Below are 14,491 nucleotides of genomic sequence, written 5' to 3'. Positions count from 1 at the left end.
TCCGAAAGATAACAAAATGCGTACTCGAGTTTTTAGCCAAGGGCAAGAACATACGTACTACATATTTCATCTTGCATACTTTCCAAGGTCTATTTAATATAATCATGGCTATTTACATCAAGCTGTTATTTCAGACTATAAAAAAATGCTTTCTTCGGTCGAATCTCAGAGTGCTGTGGAATGGCTATGCAGCCAGACGACTCCTCTCTCCACAAATATCTGTGTAACTAAATTTCCTTGAATCGAACCTCGAGAATTTCTCTTGATTATAATTTCCATGACAAATTGGCGGTGTTGTTGCAGTTTCCCTAATTTAATGGGACGTGAACCCCGAAAGGGCTCTAAATAGGACTCTCTCAGCTGAATGGGAGAGAGCCATAGCGCAACCCCAGCTGAAAGGGAGCGGTGGCGCTCGGCAGCCTTAATTACTGGCCAGTGACTCATGCTAGGTTAAGTTATCTTATCCTTATCTGGGAAGAAAAAAAATGCCTTAGAAACTAAAATGGAAAAAAAAGAATTTGAGGTTCATGAAAGGATAAACTCCCTGTAGTATTTGTAAAGGATCTCCGCGGTCGTTGTTATATGTATGTTCTAAAGTATTTTGCAGAAGGAACGATGAGCAATAAATTTGACGCCCCCTCATAGGTCATCCCGAAGCCTCGGTAAAGACATCCAGAGCGAGAAAGAAGGTGAACTCCTTAATGAAGACAGATAAGGCAGTCAAAATGAGTAAGAAAATGAAAAGTTACAATTGTAAAGCAACAGATTGAGGTAGGAAAACCTATATGGTCCCATAGGAATCTAATGAAGCTGACCACCTCTCGAAAAAAACAGGGGAGTAAAAGTAAATAGAAGATTAAGGTAAAAATGTAACAGATAGGTTCCTGTCTAAAAGGGAATTCAGATTTGTCCGTAGCCGTGAGATAAGGCTAACGGTTAACTGTGATATCTGTGAGCTGTGAGAATCTGTGTTTTGTTTTAACCAATTAATTCTGATCAAAGCATGAGGTACTAAGTGGGTTGTATTTTTGTCGTCTAATATTGTGAGTCTGAGATTATAACTTAAGTCATTTGCATTGAGATTTCTCTAAAGCACTGAAACATCAGAAATTAAAATCAGTTTAAAAGAAAGAAAATGTCTTCATGAATAAAAGTAATTGAACATGAATAAATTTTTAGATTAAGTGAAGAGATGCAAATGGAATCATTCCAAGTTCTCCGCCCCTTAGATTCTGCAGCAGGCAGTTGATCTTTTCTGAATTGACAAAGAAAAATAGACGTCTCTAAGAATAGCTAATGCCTATTGGGCACACTGGATATGTGGAGCTTGTTCAAGGAACAGCTATTGCGTGTTCTTGATAAGTACGTACCAGTCAGGCAGGGAGGAATGGGTAGAGCGAAGGAACCGTGGTTTACCAAAGAAGTGGAATCTCTTGTTAAGAGGAAGAAGGAGGCCTATGTGAAGATGAGGCGTGAAGTTTCAGTTGGGGCGCTTGATAGTTACAAGGAAGCGAGGAAGGATCTAAAGAGAGAGCTAAGACGAGCAAGGAGGGGACATGAGAAGTCTTTGGCAGGTAGGATCAAGGAAAACCCAAAAGCTTTCTATAGGTATGTCAGGAATAAAAGAATGACTAGGGTAAGAGTAGGGCCAGTCAAGGACAGTGGTGGGAAGTTGTGTGTGGAGGCTGAGGAGATAAGCGAGATACGAAATGAATACTTTTCGTCAGTATTCACTCAGGAAAAAGATAATGTTATGGAGGAGAATGCTGAGACCCAGGCTATTAGAATAGATGGCATTGAGGTGCGTAGGGAAGAAGTGTTGGCAATTCTGGACAAGGTGAAAATAGATAAGTCCCCGGGGCCTGATGGGATTTATCCTAGGATTCTCTGGGAAGCCAGGGAAGAGATTGCTGAGCCTTTGACTTTGATTTTTATGTCATCATTGGCTACAGGAATAGTGCCAGAGGATTGGAGGGTAGCAAATGTGGTCCCTTTGTTCAAGAAGGGGAGTAGAGATAACCCCGGTAACTATAGGCCGGTGAGCCTCACGTCTGTTGTGGGTAAAGTCTTGGAGAGGATTATAAAAGATATGATTTATAATCATCGAGATAGGAATAATATGATTAGGGATAGTCAGCATGGTTTTGTGAAGGGTAGGTCATGCCTCACAAACCTTATCGAGTTCTTTGAGAAGGTGACTGAACAGGTAGACGAGGGTAGAGCAGTTGATGTGGTGTATATGGATTTCAGTAAAGCGTTTGATAAGGTTCCCCACGGTCGGCTATTGCAGAAAATACGGAGGCTGGGGATCGAGGGTGATTTAGAGATGTGGATCAGAAATTGGCTAGTTGAAAGAAGACAGAGGGTGGTGGTTGATGGCAAATGTTCAGAATGGAGTTCAGTTACGAGTGGCGTACCACAAGGATCTGTTCTGGGACCGTTGCTGTTTGTCATTTTTATAAATGACCTAGAGGAGGGCACAGAAGGTTGGGTGAGTAAATTTGCAGACGACACTAAAGTCGGTGGAGTTGTAGACAGTGTGGAAGGATGTTGCAGGTTACAGAGGGACATAGATAAGCTGCAGAGCTGGGCTGAGAGGTGGAAAATGGAGTTTAATGTAGAGAAGCGTGAGGTGATTCACTTTGGAAAGAAAAACAGGAATGCAGAATATTTGGCTAATGGTAAAATTCTTGGCAGTGTGGATGAGCAGAGGGATCTCGGTGTCCATGTACATAGATCCCTGAAAGTTGCCACCCAGGTTGATAGGGTTGTGAAGAAGGCCTATGGTGTGTTGGCCTTTATTGGTAGAGGGATTGAGTTCCGGAGCCATGAGGTCATGTTGCAGCTGTACAAAACTTTGGTACGGCCGCATTTGGAGTATTGCGTACAGTTCTGGTCGCCTCATTATAGGAAGGACGTGGAAGCTTTGGAACGGGTGCAGAGGAGATTTACCAGGATGTTGCCTGGTATGGAGGGAAAATCTTATGAGGAAAGGCTGATGGACTTGAGGTTGTTCTCGTTAGAGAGAAGAAGGTTAAGAGGTGACTTAATAGAGGCATACAAAATGATCAGAGGGTTAGATAGGGTGGACAGTGAGAGCCTTCTCCCGCGGATGGAGGTGGCTAGCACGAGGGGACATAGCCTTAAATTGAGGGGTAATAGATATAGGACAGACGTCAGAGGTAGGTTTTTTACGCAAAGAGTAGTGAGGCCGTGGAATGCCCTACCTGCAACAGTAGTGACCTCGCCAACATTGAGGGCATTTAAAAGTTTATTGGATAAGCATATGGATGATAATGGCATAGTGTAGGTTAGATGGCCTTTAGTTTTTGACTTCCCATGTCGGTGCAACATCGTGGGCCGAAGGGCCTGTACTGCGCTGTATCATTCTATGTTCTATGTTCTATAAAATCAATAATTGGAAATTGACTTAAATGTGTGGTATTTATAGCCCCCTCCCAGGGGATGTTTTACTGCTTCTAAAATACTCTTCTGGTGCATCTTGGCCAGCTTTGAAGGATGGGATTGCAGTCCCACTGGCCTAAATGGGGGCTGTGTTCCCAATAATGATAATCATTTGAATGAAGGAAATGAGTCCCTCAAAAACTGGTCAGCAAATAGAGGGAAAGAGGATGTCATGCAAGGGGCAAGAAGTATTTAACCCCCAGGAAGGATGTACCCACCTAGCGACACCTTCCACTATTAGGGAGACAAACACTCTGTAAATTAGGAGCAGTAATACATTGCACTAATAAGGGAATGTTAATAGAACTGCCTCAAATACGAGCTCGCCAGCTGCTAAATTCAATAACTTCTGAGTTTGCACCCACTCTGTGTCTGGCAGCTGAACATTAACCCTTACAGTCCCACTGTTTAAAAAAAAAAACTGCAGGAAGTCTCACAAAAGGTTAATGACCCTTGGACACAGCTATTAACACATCTGATCGAGTCCAGCCGAGAGAATATAGTGACCCATTGCACGGCTTGGTATGCTCGTGAGGATGAGCATGCATGCAATTTACAAACGCAATGTCACTTAGGAAAGCAGACAGCATTGCAAGTCCCCCATTTCTTTTTTTCGGTGTTGTGCCATGAGGAATGTTAGTACAGTTGACCCATAGTCAGAGGGACCTTTTTAGGATGGGTTTAACTTCAGAACCCCATTTAACATTGGCCGTAAGACATCCCGCTGAGGCAAAGCAAATAGGAGAATTGATCAAAGAGGTCAAAAGAAAAAAAAGTAGTACCTGGGATTTATATTGAAATAGATGGACAAAATTGCCTGATCGACTTTTATGGCAAACAGGAGGGCAGAGTGACCTGGAAAGAGAAGCAATGGCCCGCGACATTTGAAAGGGGCTGGTTTAGCTCACTAGGCTAAATCGCTGGCTTATCAAGCAGGCTAGCAGCACGGTTCGATTCCCGTACCAGCCTCCCCAGGCAGGCGCCGGAATGTGGCGACTAGGGGCTTTTCACAGTAACTTCATTGAAGCCTACTCGTGACAAAAAACGATTTTCGTTTCATTTCATTTCATTTCAAAGACAACAACTGCCCCGAAAGAGCCATCATTTACTCCCTTCAATCCTGGCCCAGGTACTGGCACATCTGTGGGCCCAACATAAAAATCATGCTGGAAAAGTACATTCTGCCCAGCGAATAGGGTACAGTTACAGAAGAACGTTACCCTGCCCTGCTTAAAATTATACTGGTTGGCGCCGGAAGCAGAAAAAGGGACAGAGGGAGTGATCAATGCGGTGGCAAGGGGTGCTGAAGAGAAAACAAAGCCCCTGTAACACCCGTATGTGATGATATGCATCACTGTAAATACACAAGGGGTTAATGTAAATATACTAAGACTAAGTAAACACTAGAGGGAGCACTAGAGACATCATGACATGCAGACATACAGCTAATGAACACATAGAATAGGACACGATCAATGGGCAGTTGAGACACCCAAGGGGGCACTACCACAAGGGGGCATTCACACAACCCATATAAAAGAATGGGGCACACATGCTCTTTCTCTTTCCACAGGCAACACTCGGAGAGAAGCACAGGGGCAGATCAGAAGCATCACACCCACCACATGGCTTAGAGCAGAATGGTTAGTTAGACTGAGTTACTGTAGCAAGATTAACAGGAGAGTCGCACTCAAGTAGGAGAATTGTTAACTGTTCAATCAATGTGTTAAACCTATCTCCAAGTCTGAACCTTCCTTTCTCAAAGCATACATCAAGGAAGCAGGTTATGCTACATGAAGAAGCATAACACAACACCGTATACTCCCCATTCGAAAGGTACTGAAAACCCAATGAGTGGTGGTTTGTGCCAGATCTCAGAGCCATCAATAAAATTGGTATTACTATTGCTCCATTGTGCCGGACACAAATGTAATTTTGTCTTCTATACCACCAACAACGGATACTTTCTCAGCCTTTTTCTCCATGCCATTGCACCCGGAAATTCAATATCTATTTGCTTTACATATCGGAATCAACAGTATTAAAAGAGACTTGGACGCGTGCCAGTCGTCTGCAGGCTCAACAGTCCCTCAACATGATGACGATTTATTGATAGCCTCAGAGGGAGGGCTAGTTTGTCAACAAAATACCCTTTTGTTATTATCATACCTGAGACATAGAGACCTGACATAGAGTCTCAATGGACAAACTGCAATTCTGTCAGGAGCCAAATCAGTATTTGCTGCAGCAAGGACAGGGAGGCTTGGGTCTGAAAGAATACAGGCTGTCGCAAGGGTTCCTACCACGCGGACGAAAAAGGAAACCCTTACCTTACTCGCCATGGTGGGCTATTGCAGGCAGTGGATACAGAACTATAGAGAGATGGACGCAGTACTGTGCAAGGCTACCCTACATGACGCCCCTTCAGTTGTTACCTGGACCCCAGAGAGGGAGCAAGCATTTCGTAACTTGAAACAAGCCATGATTAGTGCCCCTGCCTTGGGACTTCCTAATTTCAGCAAGCCATTTATTCTTTATGTGAATGAAGCAGGGGGATTTGCAACAGGTGTCCTAGTGCAAGAGTGTGGAGGAGGGAAAAGACCCCTTGCCTATTACTCGGCGGCCCTATGTGCTGTGGTAAAGGATATGCCAAGTTGCTTAAGAGCAGTAGCAGCCATGTCGCCCATGGTAGAAAAATCAGCACCCTTGTACTCGACCACCCTTGTACAGTATTGGTTCCTCACTCTGTTTTGCTGCTGCTTAATTAATCAGCAACATAGCATTTTACTGCGCCTTGACGCACTGGGTATGAAGTAATCCTTCTCTCTAAAACCAACTTTACCGACAAGTGAGCACCAGCTGTCAACTTTGCTACACTCTTGCCCCCGCCCTCGGAAGAAGAACATCTGTATGATCATGACTGTTTACAATTGGTTGAAGCCACCGCAACCCCTCGACCTGATTTATTGAGTCACCCACTAGAAAACCCATGGGTCAGCAAACCAACCAAATGATATGACCCTCCTGGCCGCCTATGCAATAGTATCTCCATTCAAGGTAGTGGAAGCTTTTGCTCTACCTTCGGGAATGTCTTCTCAAGTGGCAGAATAGTTTGCCCTTACTAAAGCATGTACTCTATCTAAAAATAAAACAGTCAATATTTATACAGATTCACGATCCACTTTCGGAGTAGTACTTGATTTTGGCCAATTATGGAAAAACAGGGGATTCATAACTTCCTCTGGCCAATCTATTAAACATACTAAATTGGTTTTGAATTTACTAGACGCTGTTCAGCTGCCCAGAAAGATAGCCGTTTTGAAGTGCAAAGCACATACTACTACTGCAGACGATGAAGTCTCATGCGGCAATAGATTTGCTGATAAAATAGCGAAGGAAGTGGTTCTTAAACGGCAGCCACAACTGCAAGCGGCTGCAGGTGAACTTCCGTCCACCAAAGAACCAAAGTCAAAAAGGCACAGGAGCAAGCCTCCCCACAAGAGCATCGCTCTTGGCTAAAAGCCGGTTGCTATCATGACAATCATGAAATCTGGATCCACCCAGATACCCGCGCAGTATGCCCCAGAAGTCTGTTTGTGCCACTATGTCCCCTTGCCCATTAAGAAGTCTTACAACACCAGGTTAAAGTCCAACAGGTTTGATTCAAACACCAGCTTTCGGAGCACTGCTCCTTCCTCAGGTGAAGGAGCAGTGCTCCGAAAGCGAGTGTTTGAAACAAACCTGTTGGACTTTAACCTGGTGTTGTAAGACTTCTTATTGTGCTCACCCCAGTCCAATGCCAGCATCTCCACATCATGGCCTTGCCCATGGGCATGCTCATGTGGTCAAAGGAGGGATGACACATGCCATATGTCAACAATGGTATGCTCGAGACATTACGGTAACAATTGAAAAAGTAGCCCGCACATATATGATTTGTCAGAGGAATAATCGGAGTAAAAAACACCCACTGTCTTTGATCATCTATCATATCCCGAAATGCCTTTTGAAAATTTGCAGATAGATTTTGTACACATGCTGATGGCTAAAGGATTCAAATACATGCTGGTGATAGTGGACATGTTTTCATGGTTGATTGGGGGCTTTTCCAACCAAAAGAGATGATGCTAGAACAGTGGTAAATATTCTGTTAAAGGAAATAATACCTCGGTTGGGATACCAATGGATATTAACAGTGACAGGAGAACTTATTTCACTATCAAATTGACCAAAGCCCTAACAGAAGCCATGGGATTTGATTGGAAATTGCATATACCATATCAGCCATAATCCTCAGGAATGGTGGAAAGGGCGGATGGAATAATTAAAACTGCAGTAACAAAAGTGTGTCAACATAATAAGCTGCTATGGCCAGATGCCATAGTAATGTATGCCCTGAGAGATCAGAGAAATTGTAATGCGGGTTTAACCCCGTATGAGATATTAATGGGATGTCCCATGACAACTGGAAATTAACCCCCAATGACTCCACAGCGGCAGTAGCCTTAATATGGGCAAATGAGGCATCACTAAAATGTGCCCAGGCCATGTGTGAAACCGCTGAAAAAAAAAGTACATGAGAAGGTGCGACAGGCTCAGATGCAACGAAAAGAGGGAAATACACACCATTTAAACCTGGAGATCAAGTATATGTGAAAGCACTGAACAAAGATTATTTTTCTCCTAGGCGCAAAGGGCCCTACCAAGTGCTTCGAACAACCAGAACAGCCATTAAAGTAAAAGAAAAGCCAGATTGGATCCACGCAACTCAGTGTAAACTATATCATACGGAACTTTAAGAGGACGAGTGAAATGCTGACCTGAAGACAATGATGGCGCTACTGTTCTTATGTATTGTCATATTAATCAAACATTATGTAGGAGGTTAACTGAATACTAACACCTTAATATACACTAACTCACTCGTACGCAGAGAGGGTAAATAAATCCGGTTGTTGTGTTTGTACACAAATTCCAAGATGCTTGGGGAAGGGCATCCCTGTGCGACCTATCCCATTCACCAATAACGAGATAGCAGAATGGGCTCTAAGACAAAATAGTAGAGGACGTGGTGAAGATGCACAGAGTACGTTAGATTGGAGATCAGCTGGATACGATATGCATAGGTTTGAGGAATGGTGGTGGCCTACGTTTAATGTAACACATCAACTGTAGCATTGTAGCATTGTGGATAGCACAATCGCTTCACAGCTCCAGGGTCCCAGGTTCGATTCCGGCTTGGGTCACTGTCTGTGCGGAGTCTGCACATCCTCCCCATGTCTGCGTGGGTTTCCTCCGGGTGCTCTGGTTTCCTCCCACAGTCCAAAGATGTGCGGGTTAGGTGGATTGGCCGTGATAAATTGCCCTTAGTGTCCAAAATTGCCCTTAGTGTTGGGTGGGGTTACTGGGTTATGGGGTTACTGGGTTATGGGGATAGGGTGGAGTTGTTGACCTTGGGTAGGGTCCTCTTTCCAAGAGCCGGTGCAGACCCGATGGGCTGAATGGCCTCCTTCTGCACTGTAAATTCTATGAAACTATAACTGTCCTGTTTGGTCCTTCCCAATTATGCTGGAGTCCCAAAAGGAAGTATGTGCTTTAAGAAACATAAAACATATGGGACCCACTCAGTAGGCACGAGTCATAGAACATAGAACAGTACAGCGCAGAACAGGCCCTTCAGCCCTCAATGTTGTGCCGAGCATTGTCCGCAACCAAGATCAGTGTGATCATACCTTGAATTGGCAACCCCCTATGTTCCACCTTACAGGCAAAGGATCATTCATCTTTGAGCGGTCAGGAGTTGAAAATTGAACTAGTGGAGACTCCCGGGAAGGGGATCCAATTAGAATAATGATGATTGATAGTAAAGGAAACCTGATGGCATATAATGGCACATATTGTATCTGTGGCCATAAGGTTACCAGAAAATTGGGAAAGCTCCTGCTATTTGGGATATGTAGTCCCTTATGTGCATTGCATTCAGCAATTGCAGGACCATTCCCATCACAGGACGACACAAAGTATGATGACATGGGCACAAATGCTGGGACTAAGGATACCATCATTAGGAATAGCCACTCATGCATATGAAGTACGTGAACTACAAGACATTCTTGAGCAGGTAGCTAATGACACTGCAGAAGCTGTTAACCAGATCGAAACTGAGTGGTTGCCCTGCAGAATAGAATAGCCTTTTATTTCTTGTTAGCTGAAAAGGGAGGGACTTGTGCCCTGATTGGAAGTGACTGTTGCACATATATCCCTGATAACACAGAGAAAATAGATAATCTCGTGGATCACATTCGCAGAGAGATAACAAGATTACATGAAAGTGAGAGATGGGACTTTGGATTTGGGTGGTTAGGATCGTTATGATAGAAGACTGTATTCTGGATTATAATCGCCATTGTAATCTTGATTGTCGTATGGTTACTGTTTAAATGTTGCGCGATATATTTTTATTGTACGAACACGGGAACAGCCCTAACTGCCTTGCCTCCTTGGTTACAGGCTCATAATGCGCTCTGTTCTCCTTACATTATAAACCACCCTTCTCTACGGAGGATACGATAATGTACTAAAAGGTGTTGATCAAAAGATCAACAAGGCGGGAATTGTGGAAAGGAAATTAATGAGTTGCCCACTTAGAAGCACGCTGGGAAATGCTTGACTATAGTTTAACACTGCTCTCGAACGAAAATAAGTAGGTCAGGTAACGTAAACAAAATAGTGCTTAGTATTTTGGTCTCAGCCTTATTATAACACATTGTCCTCCAAAAGATAACAAAATGCGTACTCCGGTTGTTTTTAGCCAAGGGCAAGAACATACGTGTTATGTATTTCATATTATGTACTTTCCAATGTCTATTTAATATAAACATGGCTGTTTACTTCAAGCTGTTATTTCAGACTATAAAGGTATGCTTTCTTCGGTCGAATCTCAAAGTGCTGTGGAATGGCTATGCGGCCAAACTACTCTCTCCGCAAATATTTGTGTAAATAAATTTCCTTAAATCGACCCTCGAACAATTTGTCTTTATTATAATTTCCACGACAATTAGACTGTCTACATTTTGGAAAAAGGCCTTGGGGATGAAGATCGGTATTTCTTCCACCAGGCTGGTCAGGTTCCACATCTGGAGAGACAGGCATTCTGCCCAGCTTCCCTGCACTGGTGTTTAAGCTCCACATCAGGCTCCATCGACTGTACTTCATCTCAGCTGAACATAATTCCCTTCACTTTGTTTTATACTCGTTCACTTGGGCATTTTCCACTTAACTACACCATTGACAGTCCCAACAGCTTTATGTAGTGGAAAAAGGGCTGGTTTGGAACAGGGCTGATTTAGCACAGTGGGCTAAACAGCTGGCTTGTAACGCAGAGTGCTGCCAGCAGTGCGGATTCAATTCTCGTACCTGTCTCCCAGAACAGGCGCCAGAATGTGGGGACTAGGGGCTTTCCATAGTTACTTCATTGAAATTATTATAATACTGTTTTAGTAATAAAGTTTGTTTTAAAATACCATATTGTTATTTATTCATGCAATCACTCCTGGAGCAAAGTATCCTTCCTCACAGTCTTACAAAATTAGCGGGAGGCAGTAGTATTATCATTGGACTAGTAGACCAGAGACCCAAGGAAATGCTCGGAAGACCTGGGTTAGAATCTCACCAGGACAGTTGGTGGAATTTGAATCCAATAAAAAACATGGAAATAAAAGTCCAATGACATCAAGACAGCATTGTCAATTGTTGTAAAAACCCATCTGATTCACTAATGTCCTTCGATAAAGGAAGAGATCTGCTGTCCTTACCTGGTCTGGCCTACATGTGACTCCAGACCCACCTAGTGATGCTCATCCCATGAATGATTTGTTAAAAATTAAAATTAAATATTAGGCTATCAGTCAGTATCCTAGCCACTGTTGGGGTCTGGTTTGAGATCATAATAGAACGCATTAGAAGATCAATAGTGAGGTGAATTTGTGAGTTACTCTTGCCGTTTGCCTAACTTCACTTCGACTCTGCGCCCTGCAGGCGGGCTGTAGATGCTTTTGGGATAAAGCAGAGGAAAGTGAATTATTCAGGGGGACGCAAGGTTTGGATTGTGAGAAACGATTTTGTAAGTCAAACATGCACCCTTTGAAAATGTTCTCAAGTATCCTGTGAAGTCTCTTTGCAAAATTGTAAACTCATAAATCCCCTTGTAGCCCACTCTTTGCAGCTTTGCCTACCAGCACACCCACCAGCCTCGTTTCACCTGCAAATGTAACCTTTCTTCTTGTTTCCTGGTTCCAGATTAGTTCTCAAGAGAAGGTTTAGGTTGGGTTCTTTTTAATGAAAATGCACAGAATATATAAATTTGAAAACAGAAGTACCCAAGGATACGTTCTCCACTTGAACTGTCAAAAGTTCAATGCCACTCTGTACCAACAATATTTCAATGAGTGGATTCTCAATCTGAGGGACATGTTTGTTGCAGCCACAGTGAAACGAATTATCACTGATTCATAAAATGCAAGTTGGATTGTTATCCATTGATAGGATAACATCCAGGAGTACGGTATATGGACTGTTTGAGACACCAGGCATGGTATGTGTAGCATGTTCTGAAGGAACAACTCATGCCGGCCCTTTGATTCATAAAGCTCCCTTCAAGTGGGGGTTGCCCACATTCTTAAATAAATAAATAATCACTTATCATCACAAGTAGGCTTCAAGGAAGTTACTGTGGAAAACCCCGAAGTCACCACATTCCGGCGCCTGTTCGGGGAGACCAGTACGGGAAATGAAGCTGAGCTGCTGGCATCCTTCTGCACTGCAAGCCAGCTATTTAGCCCACTTGCTAAACCAGCCCCTTGTGCAAATCAATAGAAACTTAAGTAATAGAGAATGAGAAAGGAAACCCATGCTGACACAGGGAGAATGTACAAATTCCACACAGACAGTGACCCAAGGCAGGAATTGAACCTGGGCCCCTGGCACTCTGAAGCAGCAGTGCTAACAACTGTGCCACCCGCAGACATCACCCCAGAGGACCATTGGCATCATGCTCCATCAGAGAAACGGTTTTGGTTACTAGTGGCTTGAGGGGCACCAGTCTGCAAGGATTGGACAAGGCGAGGTCCAGGAGCCTCCATGGACAACTAAGCGCTAACTGGACTCCACCCCTCATATAAAATGATAAATGCCACACAATAAATACGGATCTGAAAGAGAATGACTGCTTATCCAAGAGAGTACATTGATTTGTGACAGACATAACAACAGCAATGCAAAGTTCATTTTTCAAATTCGACTCATTTTCACCATTTCAATAATCTAACAATCAGACCGAACGGATATTTCACCCCACGCTTTAACTCCTCTCTGAACGTTCCCTGTAATCCCGCATAAATAAATGGGTTGATGCAAGAACTCAAAAACTGAAGCATGAATCCACTTTCCTCAAGAATAAAATTAGATTCACTGAAGTTTGAGCCTGAAAAATAAGTAACATTCGCAATTCGGACATAGACCACCGTTATAAAAAATAACGAATATAAGAGGATGAAACTTCCAGAGATGGAGAAGAGTAAAAGAATGGACTTCCTCCGCTTTTCCATCTCTGGGTCACTCTGATTTCCCCAATTGCTCTGGGCCCGGAGTCTCCTGCGAGCTCTATTGGCCACTAGAATATATCTGACAGTCAGAGCATTGAGGAGTAAAATCAGGATGAATGGAAGACAAGGCGTTAAAATGGTGAGAATCCAATCATATGCGGCCCATGCAATTGAATTATAGAATATTAATTTTATGCTGCAGAACCAAGTGACATTTTTGATTATGTACAAAGGTTCATATATGAAATATAAAAAGACATTTATCAACAAGCTTAGTGTACAGACAACTCCTATCACGCGAGCTGCAATTTTGTCTTGACAATATTGGATTTTCAGCTTCTGGCAGCAAATAGCCACAAATCGATCAAAGGTGAATGCCACTGTCAACCAGACAGAACCGCTGAATGTTGCATAATTTAGCACAGAACGAAAGCTACATACCGGCGTGAGCGAGACGAAACTGAGTGGGAAATAAATTCCAGCGATCCGGTTAAATATTACAGCCGTGATGATGACCAAGAGGTCTGAAACTGCCATGGAAACCAAATAGTAAATAATGCATCTGGAGAGGCCACATGGTGTCCGGGACAGGATCACAATCACCGCTAAGTTAGCTGTAAAAGAAAGCGAGACGGTCTAAGGGCAAGAGAGAGTTTACACATGCGAGACAGCGAGAAAATGAAATCCCAACCAAATTACTCATTTCACATGATGCCATGTGAATTCCCAGTTCTGAGAGGTGATGTTGAGTTGAAAACTATGGGTTATGCTGTGCCCAATTGTTTCTTTGTTTTATCATCCGGAGTTTAAATCGAGTTTACCAGTGTCATCAGGGTGTGAAATTGCACAATTAAACAAAATGGCACCGAAAACATATTGCAAATGATATACCCCTTCAAATAGACAGGGAACATAACATCAGTAACATATTGTCTACGATAGTTTAATGTAAAATAATGCGCCAACCAAGAAATTCGTTACTCCACCTTCCTTTCATTAACACCCTCAGCAGCAAGGCAACAGAACAGTGAGTATTTTGACTTGACAGCGGGGTTGTTAGTGATCCCATAGAAATAACATTGAGGCCCTCTCATGAGAGATATCTGGGATTCTCAGCTCTACCACCGAGACAGAGATATGATACGCCCCCATAAGGAAGAAAGTGGGATAAGTGTAGATTTTGTGTAGTTTTGTCTGTTCAGGCTCGATAGCTCGAACCTCTATCACTCGATGACTCAGTTAGGCCCTCCTAACACAGCATCACCTAGGTGCTGTGGTGAAATTTCCTGGGCTAAGTTATATAGCTGGGTTTTGATTTGAAGACGCTGCTTGGGGCTGGTTTAGCACAGTGGGCTAAACAACTGGATTGTAATGCAGAACAAAGCCAGCAGCGTGGGTTCAATTCCCGTACTAGTCTCCTTGAA

The 14,491-nt window shown here is 43.3% G+C and overlaps 1 long non-coding RNA gene across 1 annotated transcript in view; it reads left to right on the top strand.

The window, feature by feature from the left end:
- LOC119951984 overlaps positions 1 to 8,766 on the top strand; it is a 38,179-nt gene extending 29,413 nt beyond the window's left edge. The window contains exons 2-3 of the long non-coding RNA XR_005457731.1: positions 646 to 729; positions 8,153 to 8,766. This is a non-coding gene — a long non-coding RNA (uncharacterized LOC119951984). The remainder of the gene's footprint in view (positions 1 to 645; positions 730 to 8,152) is intronic.
- Positions 8,767 to 14,491: the final 5,725 nt, after the last annotated feature.

Source organism: Scyliorhinus canicula, chromosome 17, assembly GCF_902713615.1.
Source record: "Scyliorhinus canicula chromosome 17, sScyCan1.1, whole genome shotgun sequence".
NCBI classification, from domain to species: domain Eukaryota; kingdom Metazoa; phylum Chordata; class Chondrichthyes; order Carcharhiniformes; family Scyliorhinidae; genus Scyliorhinus; species Scyliorhinus canicula.
This window is presented reverse-complemented; position numbering and strand designations above follow the sequence as displayed.